The following is an 11,051-nucleotide window of genomic DNA, read 5'->3' on the forward strand; positions in this document are numbered from 1 at the left end:
CCTCCCCGCCGGCCCGGCGCTAAGCCGATGGCGGGGAAGGAAGGGGCCACGATCACTTGGCGCCGCCCGGAACCGGTACGAAAGGGGCAGGAGGGGCCCTGCCTGCCGGTAAGGCCGAGCGGCAGCGGGGTGCTCTCTTCTCCCTCCGTGACCTAGATTTTAAGTACAGTTCGCTGTCTCCCAGAGAAAGTTGTGGCCCAGCTCAGAAGCGAGGACCCGGGGCGGGAGGGGTGGTGGTGTCAGGGTTTTCTTTATTTTTTTAAACGTAAGGCCATTAGGAACCGAACAGGTACTGGCTCAGTCGACAGGGTGCCAAGCCGATAAAGGGACAATTGAGATGGCGAGCGCTTGGTCAGCAAGAAAACCCCAGAGCCACGCTGGTGAACGTGCAAAAACAGGAGCACCAGCACAACCCCGCAGAGGAGACCGACCTGCCCACCGCTCTGAAACTGCATGTAACAGCACAGAGTGGCTTTTCCTCACCTACAGCCAAATTATAATAAGTTATTTTTGTCAACCAGAGCTGTCCAGCTCTCCCAGCTACGTACACAGGAGCAAAACACTGCCCAGCTTCTCGTCAGCACTGCCACAGGGCTCCAGCAAGGTTGCTGCCAGCACGCCAGCCTGACCAGCTCGGGGGGACCAAATCCCTCTCAAATATTTACACAACGCCAAAAGACGCATGGCACCGAGGCATCTCCGTTTGCCTCCCAAAGAGAATTAAGCTATCGGGCACGTTATTCTGCTTGCATTAAGTGCAACCGTCCTACCTCTTCATCAGCAGGTAATACCCTGGGCTGATGCACACCCTGGTTGGGACGGCTTCATGCTCACGCTGAAGCCCTCACTAGTACCGACCTAGCAAGGACCACTCACACACTAAGGACACTTGCGCTAAATGGGAGCCAAACAAACCCAATTTTCCAGAATAATTAATTCACTTCTCACAGCTATTTACCCCTTCTCCTCTGTATGTCTATGACACTCAGCTCTGCCAAAACACACAGAACGGGGCAGCTCCCCCCTTCTCTCGGTGTTGAGATCACTTGCAAAAAGCTCCTTAATGGGAGGGAAGAGAGGTGTTTGCGCCTTAAATCCGGACTATCTGGTGGTTTCCTTGGACTCAGATGAGCACATCTGATTCAAAGACACAGGCTGGGAAAGGTCTGGTGGCTGTAAGTCGCTGCTCCTACACCAGGGGTGGGCAGTTCCCCTGAAACATGCCCTGAAGCTCCGACTTCACTCCTCGCGGCATTAAATTAACACATTTTAATACCCCGGGCTGTGAATGGAGGAGGCTCAGATGTTTGGTGCTGACCCACCACAATAACTGCTGCCATTGCTACTGCTCACCCACAGATGGTGGTGAAAACAGGCTGTGTCAGAAGAGAAACGCGAGTCCAAAGGGCTTTAAGGAGAAAACCACCGAGCGAAGAAGCCACAATTTTTGGATGCGAGGGGTTGGCAACAACTTCTTGCAATTAAGAAAAACAAGGAAACAAAACCACGCTGCTTCATCATAACATGCACACACGCTGACCGACGGCCGATTACATGGAAGAGAGACCAGAGCAACGAAAACTTCTCATCAAAACAGTGATTTAACACCACGCCGCACATTATCCACCATGCTCAGAGCACCAGATGATCCCCAACCCCATCAGCATGTGAGTGCAGAGAGCAGCAGCTCCCGTATTTTGAGCCATTATTTCCCAGGTGAAGCATTTATCCACGGGGAACACTAGCGTAAGCTGCCGTACATGCTGTGCACGAGGGCAAAGGACACTGCTGCCTCTTCAGACCCCAAACAAATGGCCGGGAGTTCGAATGGCAGGGGAAACTTAAGAGCAGTAGAGTCATCAGACATGAAAAGAGGCACATGGTCTGTGCCATGAGAGTGCCTTGAAAGTGTTCTTCTGGGGCAGGGAGATTTGAACCTAGGCCAAAGCAATCCTTTTGTAGGGAGCAGAAAAAAGGAAAAAAGAAAAAAAAAAACCAAAACCAACGCCCTTCGCATATGGAAATACTACCATCAACACCACACTTCTGCTGTAAATCGCTGGCTTAGCTTCTATCCTTTTCCTTCCTACGCAGCCCCAAACTGACCTCTGAAATCCCATAGGAAGTAATGGAAATTTCTTGAATTCTTCACTATAAGAACAGTTTGCCCCATGCCAAGCTCGGATTGCAAATATTTAAAGAACTCTCCCAGTTACAGCTGGTTTAAGTCGCTTTATAGGAGTCAATTAAAGATTGAGAATTATTTCAATAAGTCAGGATTTCTTGGTATTCAGCTGCTGGATATAGGAATAAGGAGAGGAATTATATTCATTTTAGGCATGCGTTTGCGGTCTCTAAGGCAGAAGCTGTTCCTTGCAAGCTGAAAGGCCACTTGGTGAGTGCTCAGATCCCAATGGACTCGGTCAGTGCAAACCAACTGGGTCACAATGGAGAACGATGCCAAGCCCTACGCTCTGCCTGTTAAATGTGCATGCAGCTAGCAAGCAGCCCAGAAGTACGCGCTCTAGCATCTTAAGGGCATCTAGACAGTAGGTTAAATCCAGCTCAAGTAAGTTCTTCATTATAAAAAAAAAAAAAAAAGCCACAAAACCCTTTGTAAGGTGATCCGGTGCCCTGCAGGGCCCCGCAGGATGCACTGCTGGTAGGATTTGCTGTAGAACAGGGCTCCCAACTTATACCAGTGCCGGTGAACACTGTGCCTAGAGGATTACTGGCACAAATAATGAACTGCACAGAGCTCTCCTCACCCCAAGGAGCTTCTCTACGTGAGGAATTCCCAATCTAAACAAAGACATCGTGCATCACACCGGTATCGGTGCTCCCTCCCCCAAAGCAAACAGGATTTAAGGTGAAGAGAAATACTCAGGATTACACCAAGTTCTAGGAAAACAAAGAAATTAAGCTGGTCAACCGAATCATTTATTCACTACTGCTCTAAATAAGCTGGTTGTGTCTATATTACGCATACGTTTGTACACACACAATAGGCATATTCAGTTTACGTGCCACGTTCACACATTTTGCTAGCAAGTGACAGTCTCCAGAGCAGCAGCAGCCATTTCACAAGAGCAAACAAGGTGGGAGGAGAGCAGGTGGCTCAGTTTTGCCAGCTACTGGCCCTCTGCCCTTGGCTCCTCTTCCGAGATTTACTGTCACCATCAGCAGCGCTGATTTGGCTGATAGCAGAAGGCCAGGATGAGGTGTAAAGGAAATCTCCCTTTGGCTTCACAAGCTTCGTTTTACTGTAAAACGCTGATCTAGACCAAAGATATTTCAGGTTAATGATTTACCTAGAAGGAAGGGGTGCTCCAGCTAACGCTGCGTTTCTCCCATGCTCACCCCTCGATTTGGCACACAAAGCGGCAGGCACAGCAGAATTCACTGCCAGAAAAAGCCTCCGACAGGCTGAATTGCAAACTCAAGAAATTTTCATGAAGAACTAGAACACGCTGCACCGCTTTGCTACAACATGCGTGTGCGCAGTGAAGGCAACCTGGAACATCTACACTTACCTGGCTCTGTATCAAGTATTTAACCAAAGATTAAATCTAGTCCAGCCCACTGTAGCACTCCCCAAAACCAACAATCGATTCATTGTTGAGCAAGTTATTAAAGGGCCAAGCAGCACCCTCCGTAGTTAAAGAGACTAAGTGATTTTGCTATTGTAATCCCACTTGGCATCATGGCAGTTGGCCTCAAGTTTTGCTAAATCCAAGCCGCTTCTCCTATCCTTTTCTGTGTGGTTTCCTACTGGAGAGTTTTCCTTTGTTGGTTGTTTTAACAGCAGGAGTTGTGCCCTTCAAGGGCCATTGTCACCAAACTAAAACTGCATGTTCTTTCCTGTGGGCAGAAGAATCCAGTTTTCGAGCCACTACATCTTTTTGGTACTGGCCTGGCTTATGCGGATGCCTTTTGGGGAGATGGGGAAGGCAGAGGGGACGGCCGGACAACTAAGCCTGTACACCTAGGAATTCCCGTCCCACCCAGAATCTGGTTCATTTATGCAAAAAGCTCCCACCGTGGGTTTTATCGGTTTGCGTGAAGTTGATGTTCACTTGAGTCGGTGTCTTGCAGCACAGCAGACTAGCTCCAAGAGGAAAGAGGAATAAAATAGATGGCAAGGAGCATCAGCTCTCTCCAGGCTGCATGCCAGTGCAGGGAAGAACAGCTTCCTGGAAATGGCTTTGTTCCAGGGCTTAGAGACAGTGCGTAAATCACTTTTCTGCCAAGATGCACCATTTAAAGATTAGAGGAGGTCAGCTTCAGATTGCAGGATCGAGTTTTCATACTGTGAATGTTTCTACATTGAGAGAGAAGTACTTTTCCCCTTAAGTATGGGTAGGAAGTATTAAACATACAAGTGGCTGCACTTAAAGGATCTAGAAAGTGCTTAAAAAAGCCTGGAGAATAGATTACAGGCAATGCTGTGAATACAAGTAGTGCAGGCTCAGGAAAAGGCAGAATCAGTGTGGCATGAGCCTGAGCTCCAGAAACAGCCCGAGAAATGGACTGAACCATGGAAAGAGCCGTTGCAAGAGACACAGCCGGCCCAATGGCACGCCGACCTCCATCAGGTCGTGAGCTCTCCCTCATTTCAAGCATTTACCAGTTTTTCATTCCCTAGCAGTCCTTAGTGAGGACACAACTAAAAATAGAGGAGCGTGCTGCTCACGGAGAGTGCTCGACTCCCTGCCCCTCGTTAATAAATTCCAGGAGGCGCTGCTGGAAACATCTATGTTTGGGCAGCAGGAGGAAGTTCAAGCCCTTGCACCAGCCTCCTAAACCAAACACGAACAGCCAGCTTGGCCAGAGACGCAGCTGTCACTTCAGCGGGGGACAAGCTCAGCTATGCAGCCTTTGTTGAAATAAACCCAAAAATAAGTTAGTGCCACCTAGGGACCAGTACGAAGGCAGGGAGGCAGAAGAGCCACACCACAAACAAAGGGTGTCAGTGGCTGATTTACTCCTTGCACGGATGAGAAGTCAAACTGCAGCAAGGAGAGGCTCTGGTCTATTTAAATAACACCAGGTAGGCGTTTTTTGAGCTGCAGCTTCTCCCCAGAAAGGCACCGGTTAGGTGAAGCCCAAAGGCTGCTCAAGCGCAGATTTGACTCAATACTGTTACTTTCCCACTTTGGGCAAAGAGCATCCCTTCACCTCAAAATACTCAGAGCTCTTTGGTTTGGGGAAGGAAAGTTTCAAGATCAGGGTTTATTTAGGACCAATGCATACCTAGCAGTAATTTAGAGTTACGTACCCGGCAGAGGGCCCCCCAGCCTGTACTAACACGTCATTTCTAATCCAAAGGCCGGGCAGAAAATTCACCCAAGCCATGAACCCAGCACTAGACAACTGACAGCAGTTTGTTATTGCAGGCTAGACCTGCACATCAGCGAGGGACACCTGGCAAGACCTAACATTTGTTTAATTAAGACTTTAGCTATGGAGAGCAAATACAACTTCTAAACAGAGCACGGGCTACCTTATTTCTTCCCAAAATAAGAGCTGAAGCTCCACATCACCTTGGTCCGTGCTGTTTCCCCTACCTGCTGTCTCCTTGGACCTTGCAGGGTTTGCCTTAAGCTACTAACTGGATCAGACTCATCACCCCGAGTCCTTTCTACAGATGATCCCACAACCTAATACAGCACAGCCAAAGTCTGCTGAGAGAGGCACTTCTGCAGGTGCGCAATGATTAATTGGTGCACATTTCCATATCACAAATTAAAGAAAAAAAAAGACTTCTCAGCTTTTGGCTGAGAAGAACTCAGGCTGGTTGAATTGCAGTATATTAACCTTTGAAACTGGCAGTCATGGATACCAGCTTCAAAAAGATTAATATCAATGGGACAAAATCCCAGAGGATAGCATCACGTTGCTGCCAGTTTTTCTGAAGCTTTACAAAATAAGGCATTTTGAGGCTTTATTTAAGGTCATATCTTTCCATGCTCATTTTATAAAGAAACCCAAAGCAGTTCAGATTTATAGGCAGAACTGAAGTACTGGAGGAGGGGAGAAGGGGGGAAATCAGAAGCTGTAGAGGAAAGCTGTGGGTATGCATGGAGAGCCTGGGAGGAGAGGGCAGGAAGCATGCTTCATCCGAACTGTTACCATTGTCACAGTTAATTGCTAAGAGTCGTCCTCTCTGAAAAAGGTTTGTAACTGAAATAAATAATATAACTCTGTTAGTTCAGCGCGTTCTGCAGGTCCACAGAGGCTGCAAGTTAACATGGTGTACATGGTAAATCTTTCCAGCAAGAGGCGCAGCAACAGCTTTGAGATGCTCACTAGCCGGATCTCACCCCTGCATTCAGCTTTCACCGCAGACTGCATCAGAAAGAAGCTAATAATCATTAAGCTGCCATCTTTTCTTTCTAATTATTTGTCTCCACAGCAGGGTTCCTCCAACCATCAAGTAAAAGGGAAGCAAGTCTCAAAGGAGCAACTGTTTTGAAGAGGGCTTGCAGCTGCCACCGCATGAATGGCTCTCCAAGAACAGTAGCAACTGCTACAAACTGCCCACAGAGCTAGGAGGAAAGCATCTCTGTTGAAGCTGTTTTTCAATGTTGGTTTTTAGGTCAACTAAAACAGCTTTTCTTATGCAACAAGAGATGCAGAAAGCTCACTTGCTTTTGAGTTTTTGCTTCCATTTAATTAGATGGTAATTCAGAAGGCAGCACTGCTATTTTAAACACCACAATGAGAACTATTTCACTATTTGCAAAGCGTTAAAATGAAACCACCGAGCTAAGCCAGCCCTAGAACTTGACACCGCATGAGATTCTGATGGTCTCTTCTAAAGGTATGGGACAAGCGAAAGAGATACCCTGCTACCACATTTCCAGGAGAGGTTCAAGGCAGAAAATCTCACTGAAAGGTAGAAAAGCAGGAGACCTTACTTGTTCTTCCTCTCTGAGCTACATGTGAATAAGAATTAAGGTGAGACCCCGAGTTCACAACGCAACTGCTGTTCAATGGCTTTATGAAGCAATGCCCTTCTCTAGGTGACCCGTGAATTAAGGGATAGAAAGAAACAATTTCACGTACAGGTAAACTTTAGATCACAACACGTGGCTCCCAGCATCACCAGTGCCAACGTATGGACAGACGCAGCCCAGCAGCAGCCCGTTAACGGACACACTGCGCTTACCACCTCCTTTGCCACAAAGATAGCTCTGAACACTTTTTCAGCCAGCGCGCATGACCTCACTTTGGATTTCTTGACAGGCTTCAAATAATGGCAACATATGTGAATCTTAGCTCGAAGATCAAGAGCACAACCTCAAATGTCACAGGCTCCTCTTGCCGCACTTGCACCTTCAGCATTTTTCTTCGCGGTTTCTGCCCTCCAGTTTCTCACAGCACATCCCTTCATGGAAGCTGCTGGTGTGTTACTTTTAGAACCGATGCCCAACACTCTTATCAGGCCAGGAGAGGAGATTCACTTACTACAGCTCCTATGCATTTTATGTTTACCTAAGAGATAAGCCAGGCTTAAAGATAGAAAGGCAACCTGAGCCTGCCGATTTCTCTGCTGGATGAAGGTCAGGGCTGTCCCTGATCCAGTGAAACTGTACCACACAACCTTTATCTTTGCCATTGCTAACAAGGTACCACTTAGCTTTCTTGTTTGCTGACCAAGATTAACACCAAGTATTCAGCAAGCAGCAAATTTCACCTTGTATCAGGGTCAAAACCCCCAAAGCCTGTAATAAGCAGGACCATTGAAATGCAATTCTCTACTCTCTGTGCAGTACATGAAAGACAACAGACCGCTTGCGCAGACAAAAGTCGCAGTGAGACTGCTCTGGGTAGAGCAAACCAGGGGTTGTTCAGGTTACCAGCCTTCCCCAAGGAAGAAATTCACCCTTGACCAGAGACTTGTCACACAGCAGGTGTGACATCACCCATCTGTGACCAGATGGGTGACTGCGTCCTGCTCAAGCACGAAGGAGGAAGACCCTGCTGCCGCTCACCTGATCCAGGACACCCTGGCACAGCTACAGCCACTGCGCTGGGAGAGGCATGCCTCTCGCTAACCCACTCCGACAGTCACGCAAGTGAGCACTTGCATTTTGCTCCAAACACGACCTCCCAGCCTGCACTTCTTGTAGTTACACCTTCTGTGCGGAGGAGTTTTGTTCTGCGTTCAAATGACTGCTGGGTGTTTGATGGGAGCTCAGCACCTCTGATCAAGGCAGGTTCTCCAGTTAATTAATGATCCTTCTTTTAGAGACTTGGTAGCAAAGAAGAGCTCATTCAGACAGGAGACAGCTGCTCAGCTTCCAAATATAGTGCTTCACTTACTTCTGTGTAAGAACAACAGGTTTATGCTTGGATTTGATTCATCTCTCCTGCCCTCCCCTGTGAGGCATGGTATAATAATGCTGAGTTTAAGAATAAAGCAATCTGTTCCCAGCACCTTCCTCTGCTTTCCCTTCAAGTCTTTCATCAGTGACTGGCAGTACATCGAGCGCTCGGGCACGGAGCAGAGCTGCTCTAAATACGCTCAGTCCTCTCCGTTACTGGGAGAGAAGAGGATATTACTGGGGAAGTGGGGGTAATGGACAGGAAAGGGGAAAGCTTAGCAGGAGAATACTTTAAATTTAAAAAAAAAAAAAAAAAAAAAAAAGGTCAATTAAAAACTTGTGAAGTTTCCAGAGACAGCAACCTCAATGCAAAGGCACCACTGCATCCAGAGAACCAGCTTTACCAAGGAGAGACCCCTTTCTTTCCTCCACCCTGAGCACACACACCTTATTTTGAGAGGCACAAACAGCACCTCACAGGCAGGCTCAGGGACAGACACCAAACCTCTGCTGGGAAACCATGAGAATCCACCCCACCAGGACGATCTTCCCTCTGTGCAAAGCAGGATCTCCGTGAACGCAAGCTGGAAACATCAGTGCCTGCCGCACTCCTCCAAGCTCAACATGCATCTCCCCTCCTCTCCTGCCAGACGGGCCTCAGACTCCTCTCTGTACCCTGCAAAGCCCCGGGCGTCTGCAGGTTTGCAAAGGGGAAGCCAGCCCAGTGCTGCGCTCCGGCCTTCAGAGAGTCCCTTACACAACCACGGCACTGATTTACCATCAACAGCTGTCAGGAGGCATCTGGGGAGAAACAGGGAGCATTGCTTTCCACTACCAAAAATATTTTCACTTCCATTTGCTCACTTGCTGGCGCTTAGCATGCTTTTATCACCGGGTCAGCGCTCCGCAGGCCAGGCTGGCAAGAAAAACTGCTGCTGGGGGCTTTTTCACACTATAAACTTGGCCTAGAACTTGCTATATGAAGTGCTTTTCAATATCCAAAATCTTCACACACACACAAGATAAATCCCACTGTTTGATAACAATCAATGCTCCAGAGTTTAAGACAGAATAAACAAGTCAGTTCATTATTTAAGTCCAAGTGATTAATTTCGGCTATTTCCCCTCACTGGTCTAACGAAGCAGGTACTTACCCAGAGATGAGACAGCCGGGCAAACCGCGCAGGTGAGGCACCGAAATCCATCACGGGGCAGTGTATAGAAGAGAAAGGAGAAGAGACACTGGTTAATAAGCAGTTCCAGCTAAACATGAAAAACCCCACACACCCACCAGAAAAATCCCTCAAGCCACAAAGCCAAGTGCTCACACTTGTATTTTACATGAGCGCCGCAACAGAGTTCACATAAACGAACTTCGGTGTCTGACTCTTCCCAGAACTGAAGGTGGAACCGGACGTTCACGTTGAGCCACTTCTTAGAAATGTAAACACCAAGTGGGGAAGGAAAAAAAAAACACCCCAAACACGACATTAGGCTGACATTACTTAACGCTGATAATACAGCGAGCGGTGACGCAGGCGTCCCGTGCCTGCCAGCCTCCAGCGAGTACGGCCTCCGGAGCCCTGGCCGGTGCCCGGGGCGGCACGGCACGGGTCAGGCACCGCCGAGCCCCGGCTGGAGAAGCAGCGAGCGCCGGTGCGGAGGCTGCAGACTGGCCCCGCGCGCTTCTGCGTCCGTCCGGCTCCTCCGGCCTTACATAACTTCCCGTGCAAACTTCTGCAGGGGTGGACACAGCCCAGCACCTCCAGCCCCAACTCCAAAGGGCTCCAACTGAGCCCTCTAGTGGGCTTCAAAAACTCAACAAAACACCCATAGACTTAATTTAATTAACACTCTGCCAGAGGCCTCTAAACCCTAATCCTCTCAACAAAAGGATCATTAACTAAATGAAGAGATTCAAGAGAGCAATGGTGCTCTCAGCCGCAGCAAGGCCGACTGCGTGCTCCAGCAGGCACACGCCGAGGCCCGAGGAGGGTCCCAAAACCCAGCCAGATCCTTGGCCCACGCCGCAGACGCACCGAGGGTCTGGGGACCTGCTCGACGAGCGCACAGTTGAGTGCTCACGGCACACAGGGGAAGTCTAGCATGGTGCCAGACTCCTCTACAGCCACCCTGGCACACCGGCGAGACAGGCAGAAGCCCGCACCCGTCCTTTGGGAGGCACCACAATGCTGATAGTCCCAGGGCTGTCATCTCCAGCGAGACTGAAACTGCGAACTGCTGAACCAGGAGAGGATTTAGGTGGAGCGCTGGTTGTTTTTAAGTGTTATTATCCACCGATGTCAAAAGCCTGGCAAGCAGGGAAAGAAGAGCTCTCCTTTCAAGAGGCAGCCTCGGTCCTTCAACTGAAGGCTGGGAAAACATCTCCATCTCGCCCGGCCCTGCCAGCATGAACAGCAGGAAGGGTTTTCCTCACTTAAGAGAGCAGGGTGTACGTTGGCAGACAAATTTACAGCATGCAGGGTGCAGTCCAGTCAGGTGCAGTCAGGGAAAAGCCTTTAAAGCCAAAGGTTCCCAGCCCACGAGCTTCACCCCAGTGAGACAGGGATGGAGATCTGGGTTTGCCCTTTGCAGGTGGCTCTCTTGGAAAGCCACCTCTAGCTCCTGAGCCACACAGAGGATCCAGAGCACCGCGGCTGCAAGGAGCACATCCATGAGACTACTCATTAGTATGGTGAACAGGAGCAGAAGAAAGCTTAA

The 11,051-nt window shown here is 48.9% G+C and overlaps 1 protein-coding gene across 1 annotated transcript in view; it reads right to left on the reverse strand.

Moving 5' to 3' along the window:
- The window catches only part of EPB41 (erythrocyte membrane protein band 4.1), an 89,127-nt gene extending 79,339 nt beyond the window's left edge, over nucleotides 1-9,788 (reverse strand). The window contains exon 1 of the mRNA XM_009276178.1: nucleotides 9,485-9,788. The gene's annotated coding sequence lies outside the window, so the exon portion shown is untranslated. The remainder of the gene's footprint in view (nucleotides 1-9,484) is intronic.
- Nucleotides 9,789-11,051: the final 1,263 nt, after the last annotated feature.

This window comes from Aptenodytes forsteri, unplaced genomic scaffold (assembly GCF_000699145.1).
Source record: "Aptenodytes forsteri isolate BGI_AS27 unplaced genomic scaffold, ASM69914v1 Scaffold321, whole genome shotgun sequence".
In the NCBI taxonomy this organism is placed as follows: Eukaryota; Metazoa; Chordata; class Aves; order Sphenisciformes; family Spheniscidae; genus Aptenodytes; species Aptenodytes forsteri.